The 12,739-nt window shown below is 36.6% G+C and overlaps 1 protein-coding gene across 5 annotated transcripts in view; it reads right to left on the bottom strand.

Moving 5' to 3' along the window:
• The window catches only part of LOC117291536 (protein IWS1 homolog A-like), a 38,702-nt gene that overhangs the window by 23,443 nt on the left and 2,520 nt on the right, over positions 1–12,739 (bottom strand). Inside the window, exon 1 of one of the 5 annotated variants that reach the window (XM_033773317.1) lies at positions 3,840–4,046. The exons of 3 other annotated variants lie outside the window; for them this stretch is intronic. The gene's annotated coding sequence lies outside the window, so the exon portion shown is untranslated. Of the gene's footprint in view, positions 1–1,009; positions 1,064–3,839; positions 4,047–12,739 lie in introns of those variants that run through there. One more of the 5 variants, XM_033773319.1, reaches the window with a different exon arrangement.

Genomic DNA, 12,739 nt, shown 5'->3' with positions numbered 1-12,739 from the left:
GACATTAAGAAGCTTTGGGGATTATAAGTTGTCACATCTACATGTACCCTAATGCTTGCCAAAGGCTATAAACACCAATGATGTCATTCTATTTCATTTAATTGACTTTAGTATTGCATTACCAGTGAACAAAAACATGTGTTCAGTAAGGTAGTGCTCGAGGGGTTACAGTGTAGTTGCTGGGAATAATTTAATTGGTTTCATGTTTCATCAACAAAATAGATGAAGTGATTCCCTTAAATTTTGAAGATCACTGATTCACTTATCGGGGTTCTCTAAATCCCCACAAGCTTGCAAATCGGAACAATGTGCACCAATTGCGGCTGATACCCTCCCCCCACTAAAAATAAATAAACAATAATACAAAATTAAAAAATTAAATAAAATACATGTAAATTGAAAATTAAAAGTAAATAAATAAATAAATAATTTAATTAATCACTAAATAAATAACAAATTAAATGCTTTCATTGTTCTGTTTGTTTGTTTGTTTTTCTTCCTTCAGATCAAACTTGCCAGAAGATATACACTGAGTACAACATAATTCCAAGAACTTTGTTTCGCCAAACTTAACAAAATTGGGTTCTCAATGCCCCAGTTTTAAAAAACATGTGGAGAACACTGACAATGCTTTTAACATGTAGGCCTGTATTTTCCTAGTGTTTTTATGGACGGGATTTTTTTACTGTTTTAGGCCTTGAATTACACACTGGTCACGAAGGCTATGGCTTCCATTGCCCCTGGTCTTGGCCTTGGTGCCCCTTCAAAAGTGTCCCATAGACTTTAAGATTTTACAATGGAAGTGCCCTTTGCAGAGAAAATGGCCTTGCCCTTTCAAAGATGAAATTCCAGGCCTGCTGTTTTTCCTATCATTAATCATTTCTCCAAGACGAGTTCAGCCCACAAGTAATGGGCACGCTCACTGATTTATTTAAGTGGCATTTTTATGAAATGTTAGGAACAAAAAAGTTAGAGAGATTGTTTTTGTCAACAACAAAAATCTACTTACAAAAGTTCACAATATTTGTCACTCCTTGATAATTCTGTTAAAAACACCACTGCCAACAGTTGCTTACTGTCAAACTTCTGCTACTGAAATGAACTTATCACTCCACCAACATGCACGGCACTAAACAGTACTTAATTTATATAAAATAGACCACCTAAATGTTGGCAGCTTGCCCATGGGGAATTACAATCAGTTCTAATTTAAGGGTTTACAAAAATATGGGGGATTTCCCACTTTACTTGAAAAAGCAGACCTGAAATGAAGATAGCCCCGGTCCACGTCATACGTCAGTGGGCTTACAAAGGCACCCACCAACCCAGATTATCATGACATCATCAGTGATTCATGCCCATCAGCCCAGGATGCACACTGTGTACAAACATGTCCAACAGCTCTGTGCGACTTATTGCACACGTCACATCACTGGCCCATGTATGCATTCTCTGCAAACAGCATTCATCCCAAAATAGGACTATGGCGAGGACGGAGTTGTGAATATGAATGATGTGTTGTAACAAAAAGAACTGATGCATCGATCCACAACATGCTTTTTATGGGGGGCCAACTTGAAAAAAGGGACAATTTACAGCAGAAATATGTTCACATAATAGTAACTTGACAAACCATTTCACGCATTCCACTCACGGGAAAAATATGTATCCGGGTTATTCACACATGATAAGCATTTATTAATCATAAGCGAGAAGTTTGAAAACAGTTTGAATTGTGCTTGACAGAATAAACAGAATAGGGCCACATGTAAACCAAACACATTATAACAATAACATTGAGTCATATAAGGGACAACAAGTTCCGCTTCTAAAGTAAATCCATCTGCAGTGTCATATTTGTCAACATCTACTTCTTGAAATTTTAAACAAAAAGATGTATTTTTTTATCAACGAGTTATGATTGATAATGATATTGTCATCACTGTTTTGATAATGTAGAAAATAAAAAGAAACATGAAATTTGAACATAATTTTTTTTTTGCAGCATGCTACTATTACTGTTTAAATCCTCATTAGGAATATAATATGTATAATTTTGGCTGCACACAGTAGGCTACTGTGTACAATATAATATAATACATAATTTTACAAAAGCTGTTGATAAATTTGTTGTAATACTATTACTTGGTATTACCATTTCACCCTTAGAGCAAGGTCCACATTTAAGCATGGATACCTATATTACTTTCAGAGTCCAGCGCAAAGAAAATACAACTCAGGTGGGATTCCATGAATTAAATATCTATTATTAATCTTTATAAAGTGGCTGCATTGTTACATATTGACCATGCTACATGTGTACATGACATACGGCATACACACATTATGTAATTCAAAACATTACATGTAGGTTAATGACCTAGTCCCTATTGTGATGCAAAACCTAGCTCACTAATTTATTGCACCAGCCATGATTGATTTACAAGGCATGATATAACCAATGGGGGGTGGGGGGGGCTGCTAAAGCAACAGACAGATTACCTTTTATGAAGCAACAGACAGATTACCTTTGATACTGTTCATTTAATTAGTGTGTACAGTAACTGTTCACAGTTAACATTGTAACTGTTCACAGTTAACATTGTAACTGTTCACAGTTAACATGATGATGTAGGCCCACCAGTGTAAAAAGAGGAGCATCCAAAATTACGGTCCTAATGTTTAGCCTAGATACATACATGAATAATGACAGCAACGAAGGACGGCTAAAAACTGTGATCATGCATTCGAGCAACTTTTGTGCATTTATTCCATCAGTCATTTTGGTTAGTAAACAGTTTGTGGAGTAGATATTTCTTCTTTTGAACCTAAGTTTGTTTGAGACCACAGATCCTAAACTACTGGGTCATCTACATAACATTGTGTATTCTAGACCCTACTTCAACGGATCACACAATGTTATCAAGAAAATATTATTTTAATGCCATGACTACTTTACTGCTTTGAAGAAAATGTGAAGGCTCAAGGAGAAGATATTGAGAAAATCCTGAAATAATATAGTAAATAAAAGAGACATTTATATAGTGCTCTTACACAAGGTACCACAGCGCTTTACAAGAAACTAAACAATAAGCAAATAAATAATGGCACTGATAATGGGTAAACAGTCAAAGCAATCAGTCATTGAACAGGAAAGTTTTGAGATGTTTCTTGAAAACTGCAAGTGACTCCGCGGAAAAGATTTAATGAGGGAGAAAATCCTGATAAATCACATTACACTGTTGTTAGCCCATCAGTATAAATCATAAATGGAGGAACAAATTCCCAGGGCGACAATTCTTACAATATGCTGTGATGCCTTTAGTGTCACATCAGAACGTCTTTAAAATTCCCTCAACACAATGATTTCACAACAACCTTGGTAAAAACATCCATGTGTTTTTTTGTAGGTCCGGAAATCCGACAAAATGTAGTGACAAGATTTTACAAGGGCCCCTGGACAGTACAAAAATTATTGTCTTTTCACACGCTTTTCTAAGAATACTTGGCCTAACAACCAGATTAATTAATAAATAATAAACAAATAAAATGAATGGCATACTGCCAGGCCTGAGAACCTACCAGCAATGTTAAAATTAAACAAAATATCTGGATTCCATAATTGCACTGTGAGTCTTTTCCTGCACTTAGAAATGTAGCACTAACACTAACCGCACTAACACAACAGAGTCTAACAGTTTGAGGCAAGCTTCAGCGCGAGTGGAATGCAATGAAATTGCTCAACATAAAAGTGTCTACATCAAACCTCAATAATAAGGCCAACCTTTAACATTGCTTAATTAAAATTTCTCTATTTCAAAATTGCCAGATGGACTTACCCAGAATCAGACAAAATACACCCAGCAAACATATTCCTGCCTCTCTATTCTAACCATGTGGACTGAGAATAAATCACATAAAGTAATGTTGCTGGCAAACCACCCGTCCAGCGATCAAGTGTCAGATTGGCCTGCAGTCAAATTAAGCATGCCAGAGTACATGGGGATCTTCTGAGTGAATTCTAAGTAGCTTTCATGTAGTCAAATGCCAGGGCGATGTTGGCCTACTTGCATGGGTTGGGTATCAGCCTACAGGGCAAGCATAGACTGTACTGTCTCCATGTGTGTGCACAATATGGGCTGGCTGCACTGTCATGACTGTGTGCTTTCATCAGCCCATTATGTCACCACCAAGCGCAATCATTTACATGGTGATGGAACAAACACGCATGGCCTCTACAGAACACAAATCGTACACTTATTGTTCACAATAGGCCCATGTACTGTACATGCTGGTTAAACAAATTGGTGAATGCTAAAAAATAGTTAATTACAGGCTATGCAATGTTGTATTGTCAACTTATTCAGTGGAATTTCAGGTAACCACGCATAAAACTGTTAGCAACGGCAATCTCATAACAAGAGGGCTTGAAATTAACACTGGCCATGGAGACAAACTGCAGACGAGTAATTTCACTGTAGGCCAGTGAAATCGACCAACAAGTTTGGTGGTTTTATGTTTTTCAAATGTTTACTTTTAGTCTAATAAATAACCTTCAATTTTCAATTTTCAATTTTCAGTATTAAAGGATACCAAGGCCTACCCATTGTCAAATGAGATAAATCTTTGAGTAAATTGTAAACCTGTCTATAAAGTTGTTTTAATCATTTTGATTCTGGGTTTTCCAAACAACAAAATTATTCAGGATATAAAAATTTCGAACTACAAATCATGTTGTCCCCAAATTCAAACCCTGGATATTAGATAAACAAATTTGGGGTAACAAGTTGGCAGGCCGATGAACAATACTGAACCTCATCATACATGTACACTGTACATATGTACATTAGCTCTTTGGTAGAACACGTGGTATTAAATTTAACTTCAAAGTCTGAAACATTCCACTTCCTTTTCTTTTGTACATTTAAATATTGTTTTTGAAAAAGATACTCACATTTGTGTGTCAACTCCTTGCTGTATAAAATCAACAGGCACTTTTCAGATCAGTCAAAATATTCAATCCATCTTGTCTAAGCTCTTCAAGTTAAATGGTAAATTCATCCAACTGCCACCCTCTGTCTGTAATTGTATGGATGTGTCACATCAACACACACTGTTTCTATTTCCCGACCTCTGCATTGGGTGTATCAGTGTTTGAAAGTAAACACAACACAGAATGTAGCCGCCCACATCAATCTATAATAATAACACAAAAGGTGGGCCACGCGCATAGGCTGTCCCACCAAGTCCACAGTTCAACAACCACATAAATGATGACTAAACTCTGTAGGTTCAATTCTGTTTCCTAACCTTGGAGTGAACCCATCTCCTTTATTCTTGGAAACAAATCACACATGTCAAAAGCGTCTCAGGAACAGATCAATAATCTTCTTCCTAATTCTTGATAATAGATGCACTGTTTAACATACGTGTGAATGAACTGTGGTTGCACTTAGGGCCAAGCATAGATGAATTTTTCTGGAAACTTTATTGTTATGTAAAAGACATTTCAATAATTTCTAGAGAGCACGGCAATAGGCCTTTCAGTGAACACACACAATTCTTTAGAACTTATCATCTTCTCAGGAAATGTTGGCTCTTTGAATGGCCATTTTTTACCTTCTTTTCCAATTTGAATCAATCAATTAAAAGAAGAAAAAAACACCCCATTTAAAATGACACCCCATTTAAAATGGGGTGGTTTTTTTTTGGGTTTTTTTTTTTCAGCCACCATTTACACTGCACATTGTACAAGTTATGCGTAGATGGACAACATAGCATTCTAATCATTCAGTGTTTTACAATGATCGAGTAGAGACGAATAGAAACAAATCCTACACCATGAGACTCAACACCCAAACTATTGGACTCTAATTCTGGTGTTCATTTAAAAAAAAACAATGCAGGATCCTTGATCTCAAGTCTACACATGTACGACCCCAGTCCCCCAAATGTACACACATGTAACTAAATATGACAAACATTATGATTAGTTAAATGTACTTAAAGGCAGTGGACACTATTGGTAATTGTCAAAGACTAGCCTTCACAGTTGGTGTATCTCAATATGCATAAAATAACAAACCTGTGAAAATTTGAGCTCATTTGGTTATCAAAGTTACGAGATAATAATGAAAGAAAAATAACCCTTGTCACACGAAATTGTGTGCGTTTAGATGGTTGATTTCGAGACCTCAAGTTCTAAATCTGAGGTCTCGAAATCAAATTCGTGGAAAATTACTTCTTTCTCAAAAACGATGGCACTTCAGAGGGAGCCGTTTCTCACAATGTTTTATACCATCAACCTCTCCCTATTACTCGTCACCAAGAAAGATTTTATGCCAATAATTACTTTGAGTAATTACCAATAGTGTCCACTGCCTTTAAATAATTGGTAAGAACAGGCTAGTTTAGAAGCATCACAGCCACAGTGTGCCTATTGAAAACAACAGGATGGGGACCCACCTGAAACCAATAATTTTCCCTTTAAAGAAAAAGCACTTCATCTTTGTTCATGTAACGATGGGATATTAACCTCAAACTCAGCATCATTCAAATTAGGTACATGTATGACCAAATACAGAGTGAAATTATCTGCATCTAGGTAGGAGTCACTGCAACATGCAGAGTTTCAGAGAATTTGTAAGTTACTATGACTTGTCAAATCATTTCAATGAACTGATTAAAAACTTTGTCACGCATGGTAAAAAAAGGCTTGGAGGTCATGGCCTCGATTGACCTGCGCTGGATTTTCACAAACACTTAGATTCATCTTTAAGATGGGTTGTCAATATCGCCATAGTGATTTGTGTTATGACATCACACTCGTCTTAGCAACAAAGAATGTTAATGACAGCTTACCAATATTTACTCAATTTGTGAAATCAACTAACAGGTCTTGGCCTTCAAAAGTTTCCGTCTACCCTGTAGACTTCAAGATTTTCATATGGATGTTCCATTCAAGTGTGCATTAGATCATGTTCCTAATTTCATAAATCAGGGTTGGACCTGAACGTTGGTCAAGTAAATTACTCAAGGGAGTTAGATTTAAAGGAAGCAAAATGCAATTCCTTCCAAAATGAACATTCTGGCTTTTCTGGGTCTTATCTTTATAATACGGTATAATCTCTGTCTTCAGTATTGTTTTCATCATTTACAGGCTATCTAGTTTCCAGCTGCTCTTCAAAATCAATCTTCGATTGCAATCTTTAATGTCATGCCTTCAGATCAAATTTTGATAAAAAAGCAAATAACAGAAATATGATCCGAAACTTAAACTGGACTCTTCCAGTTGTTGACCCCCATCCCACTGCACTTGGCAAAATGCAAATGGTACGTGGGAGGCTAAATTTAGAATATTCTATTGATTATTAAGTCGCAAATTACAGAGTACATGGGGCCCCCTGCAGGGTATGACCGGTGTGACTGTCTGGTCTGACCCTGAAGATGGTCTGACTTTCATTTCAGCAGGGAGAGATGTTCTGACAGTGACACCCTAATATAACATTCTGGCATTGTGACACAAACATGTACTCTGTGAATTCTATTGTGTCCTTCAACCCCATGTACCTGAAGGGGCAATGCTATTTTTTCATCAGCAGTTAAAATCACTGGACACGAGAATAAAAACTTACTTGTTAATGGTCAATGGACAGCTGTTGATAGTTGTTGATAGTATAAACATTCATGAGAAACGGCTCCCTCTTAAGTAACTTATATTTTGAGAAAGAAGGAATTTCTCACTATAACATTTGAATTTGATTTTGAGACCTCAGAATTTGTAAGGTCTCGAAATAAAGCATCTGAAAGCACACAACTTTTGCGACAAGGTTTTTTTTTTCCACTATTCTCTCTTTGAAATAAAAGACATCAGGCAGCCTTAAACCTATGCCAAAAATCATTTGATGAATTATACCGATTCAGAAATTACTCTTCTGTTTTTTATTTTCCTGCTGTGCAGCTTCCAATAAATTTCCAACATGTATGAGTGACATTTCAATGACTCATGTATGCTGCCTCATGACACGAGAAAACTTTATTTATCTCCCAAAAGAAATTGTATTGGGATTGACTAGAAATTGAGTTTTCATAAAAGTAAATTAGGTTAGACCAATTGCCCCTTTTTCTGATTATCGGTCAAAACAAAGAAAAACTTGAGGTTTTTAAGAAAGTATGAATTTTTGTTTCAAGTCCATCTGTCCCTGTTACAAACACTACCTTAAAGATATGTTTCTGTAGTTTCTTGAGTTGTCCTGGTTTTGCCTGGAAATATTCCTCACAGGGACCATTTCTCACCATTTATATATGTCTATCCAACATTCCCATGTCTAAATCTACAAGACCTAAATCCATATTTATTACTTAAAACTACAGGATCTGTAAGTTTGTCTCGCTGATTGTTCTTTGGCAAAAAGAATCCTCATGTGCATGGGGAACCAGCTTGACAAAACTCTTCTTTTTTTATTGAAATGCTACCCATTCAAATTAAAAGATGTCACACCAAAAGCCCCCATTCCCCAAACAGCAATTCAATACAGCAAAGGATGACATCAATTCAATAAACAAACAATATCCACAAACAGGTCATAATGTACATCTCCACCCATCCCAGGGCCCAACAAGAACTTGACTGTCTCTTGATGCAATAATGTATCACGCCCCAATAACCAACCGCGGTACATGCAATGCATGCTCTTTTTTTCTTCTTTTTTGTGTGTGATCAAAGTCGACTTTAAAATTTGATTTATGTTAACTCCAGACACCATTAGTGCTCACCCCTGTCCTATAGCCCATGATTAAAACCATCCATTATACTCCATTTCTCAATTGCTGCAAGAGTATCCGCAATCTCATTACCACTGCCGCCCAGATCAGACAAGACAGGCACGGAGACATACTGTCTGGATTCGGTACAAATATATCAGCAGAATGTTTCAAATTATACTGAAATGCATCACATGCATGAAAGCAATGCACACATTCAACTTTATTACAGATTGAAGGGGGGGGGGCAGACGGGCAGGAACTTTGTTAAATTCCCTGTGTAGACCAGACACTTGGAGCCTCAGTGCTGTAACAAATTGCAAAATTATCTCCAAAAGTCAGTGTTCAATATTTAAGCCTTGAAACTTCACTGAGACAAAGGATGATGATGCCCAAGCGTGATGCTTCACGGAGGCAATATAAGGCAATTGCCTCTATGCCCCCTGGTCACTCAATGCCTTTGTTGCCCTTGCCCTTGCCCTTGTAAAATTGAAGCACACATCCAATACCTTGGTGCTTTCCCATGATCTTACCCTTGCCACCATGCCCCTGGTATTATTGGTACCTGCTGCAATATCCTTTATATTTGTTAACGTGCCCTCTTGTATGAACATTTTTTTAATGTTTCGAACAAGGCCTCATAGCTTCATACAGAATACGATCGCTAATGCAGAACCTTTCATTTGATTGGTGGAAGTGGATCGCATGTCATCTGGTACTTTGCCATTATGTACTGCTACGATGCTCCAAAATTTAATACCATGACATACATGTATCTAGGAGTCCTTTGGATACAGCCGCCTCTACTAATCATTCTCCGCCCATTTGTTTGTGCAAACGAGTCAAGGTCATGTCACATTGTGTTCAAAGGTTAAGAGTCTGATAAAAACCTTTTAATTATGTTGAGTAAGTATGCAAGGAAAAGTGTACTGCACGTAGGTCCACATTTCAACTGTAGTCAAAATAATGCATTAAGCAGGTTTCCTCGCGAACACATGATAATATCTTCTTGGAAACTGACAAATTGTCATTTAATAATGAGCTCTGATTACAAAACACTGATGTTGAACTTGAATCTTCCCCTTTATGATGTGAACTGCACGGTACCGCACATAAATTATTGTGCACTTTGCCTACAAGGTTTCTTTTACTACATTATGAACATGTAAACAAAAACTGTAGGCCTACCTGTTTTGTAACTTTAAACTCTTTAAAAACACTTGGGCATAAAACGGTAATCATGTTAACTAATGTTGCAATGTCATTAAAATTTGTGAAAAGGGACAATGTTTTGCCTTGTACAGAAAGTTAACACCACAGCCTGGTGCAACCCTAGCACAAACAAAACTGAAAAATACAGCAGGCAAGAAAAACAAATACATGTAAGTGCACATTTCTGTCTTCATCATTCACAAACATTTCAGGCCGCTGATGATACAGAACAGTGTCACTGCAGGCATTATCATTAGATTTCTTCAGGGGTCAGATTGCCAATTTACAAAGAATGCTACTCTTCAACATACGCACATCCCATTTTCATTATCATGCAATTACATTGGCCGCAAATGTCATTTCATGTTTCTAGGACAGGCTGGGTACCGATGGACAAGACTGTATAACTTACACACAAATGTAGTACATGTATGCTGTGGTTATACCAGTTTCGAGTGCATAATTTGGTTTGTTTAGTGGACAGTACAAAATTGTCTTTTCCCCATCCACCTTCATTTATTATAACAATTTAATGGCATTTGAATTTCATTTGTATACATTGTGCTTATAAGTGCAAGGGATAGGCTTTTGTGTACGTGTACATAAAGCACTCGAAAATTGAACATGGAATGTTATGAGTGCATTCCACTTTTGACACAAATTAGTTAGACCATGTTCTAGACAAGTGAAACCAAATTTTAAAAACATCATCTATAGGCATTATTATTATGAATTCTTTTTTTTAAGCTGCACATTGTTCAAGTTCAGCTTCCTTAATAAAGTGATGGGAAGAGAATCTTTCCAAAGTAAAATATGTCGTCACAATCCTTTGGAAATGGACAGTGGAAAGATCCAAATAACCCAAATCATTTATCCCAAATACTTGGTGTACGTGTACACAAAAGATTACAACGACCCAGGATCGTACAATTAAAGGAACACGTTGCCTTGGATCAGACGAGTTGGTTTATAAAAAGCGTTTGCAACCGTTTTTTATAAAATGCACGATTGGAAAGATGTTTAAAAAGTAGAATACAATGATCCACACAAATTTGCCTCAAAATTTCGTGGTTTTCCTTTAACTGTGCGAACTAACACGGTCGGCCATTTATGGAAAAATTTGACTCCCATAAATGGCCGACCGTGTTAGTTGACAAGGTAAAAGGAAAACCAGGCAATTTAGAGGCATGTTTGTGCGGATCATTGTATTCTACTTTTACAACATCTTTCTACCCATGCATTTTATAACAAACGGTTACAAACGCTTTTCAAAGACCAACTCGACCGATCCGAGGCAACGTGTTCCTTTAATGTAGAAGTTTATAAAGTTTGCCACCCTGCAAATCCATACATGTTATTGTGTAAGAAAATGTTCTACATGCTTGCGTAGTCAAGCAATGCGATCAATGCAGTTGTTTTTGTAAAAACAATTTGGTAATGCGAGAGGGTTAGGCCTACTATACTTGTACTGAACCGTATTGAATATTCAGCACACACATTATATGAGAGCATAGCATGACGCTCTCAAATTACAAAGTATCATATTCTTATTGTTCAATCACTAATATAGAGGTTTTTACACATGTAATGTTTTTAAAAATAAAAGAAATCGGACAAAGAATCGGATTAAAAAGAATATTATGCCTGTTATATCAGTGTCAAAAAATGACAAAAAAACAGCAACGTGTTAATTAGTGAAGACAAAAATTAGTGCACAGGCAATTTGAATTGTTCCAACTTACCCTTTGCAACAACAGTGCTGGATACTTACTGAGGTACGTATGACAATTGGGTTAAAATGACTATGATGTCTTAACTCATCTGTTCACTTGAAAATGTTTAGGTGTAGTGTACACGTATTATGGACCCCAGACAGAATGCAACGATCTGCAAACAGAGCCGTTTTACCTACGTACTGTAAAATATATTCTGGATTTTTGAACCCTACATACGTGTATTTAAATTATCACATTCCAATTTGTCCAGTTTCATATTCACACCCGGAATCTATGATGTCATTGTCAACACAGCTAGATGTAGATTGTACAAAATGTATGTCAATTTCAGATAACAATTTACAAAGTATTCTAAGTACACCTACTGTGTTGCAGACAGTACAAATGAACAATGTGTTATCTGCCTGCTGATGCCGCACTTCTCAACCGGATGTCATGTAATACATGCATGTGTTTTAAAAAGCAAAAATTATACAGTGAATATGAGAGCCCTAGTTTCTTTGAAAATCCTTACTGATCAATGACTATGACAAGCAACTTTACTTGGAATATCAAGCTGCCATTGCCGTTGCCGCTGACGTATGCAAAAGTGTCAACAATTCCCTTGTTATCAATCATACAGTATTACAATTCCGCACACAATTACGATAACGCTGGCCGCATGATAATAATAGTTATCAAATTGTACACATCATGGTTCAAATTGAAGTGGGTATATGATGCAAATGTCCTGGTGTTGAGGGGTTTCCCACATTTTAAAGACCTTTTGAAGTGTGTGGTACAAGGTTTTGATTAGTACACACATGTATTCAAATCATTTATTATTAGACAAGAGTCTGAGGGTTTGGGTGTTGAACTAACTTTGTTTGAGCTGGAGACAGTGGTGGCTGGAGAGCTTAGTTAAAAGTGAAAAAGGACCACTACCGGTACACAATTTTGAAAGCGACAAAATGCTTGATTTTCAGAAACACAAGTTTTGATTTAATAGGCGTTTCCTGTGTTTTTTTCTGAATGTAATTAAATAATGT

This window comes from Asterias rubens, chromosome 6 (genome assembly GCF_902459465.1).
Source record: "Asterias rubens chromosome 6, eAstRub1.3, whole genome shotgun sequence".
NCBI lineage: Eukaryota > Metazoa > Echinodermata > Asteroidea > Forcipulatida > Asteriidae > Asterias > Asterias rubens.
The sequence above is the reverse complement of the archived record's forward strand: the minus strand, read 5'-3'. Positions and strand labels throughout refer to the sequence as shown.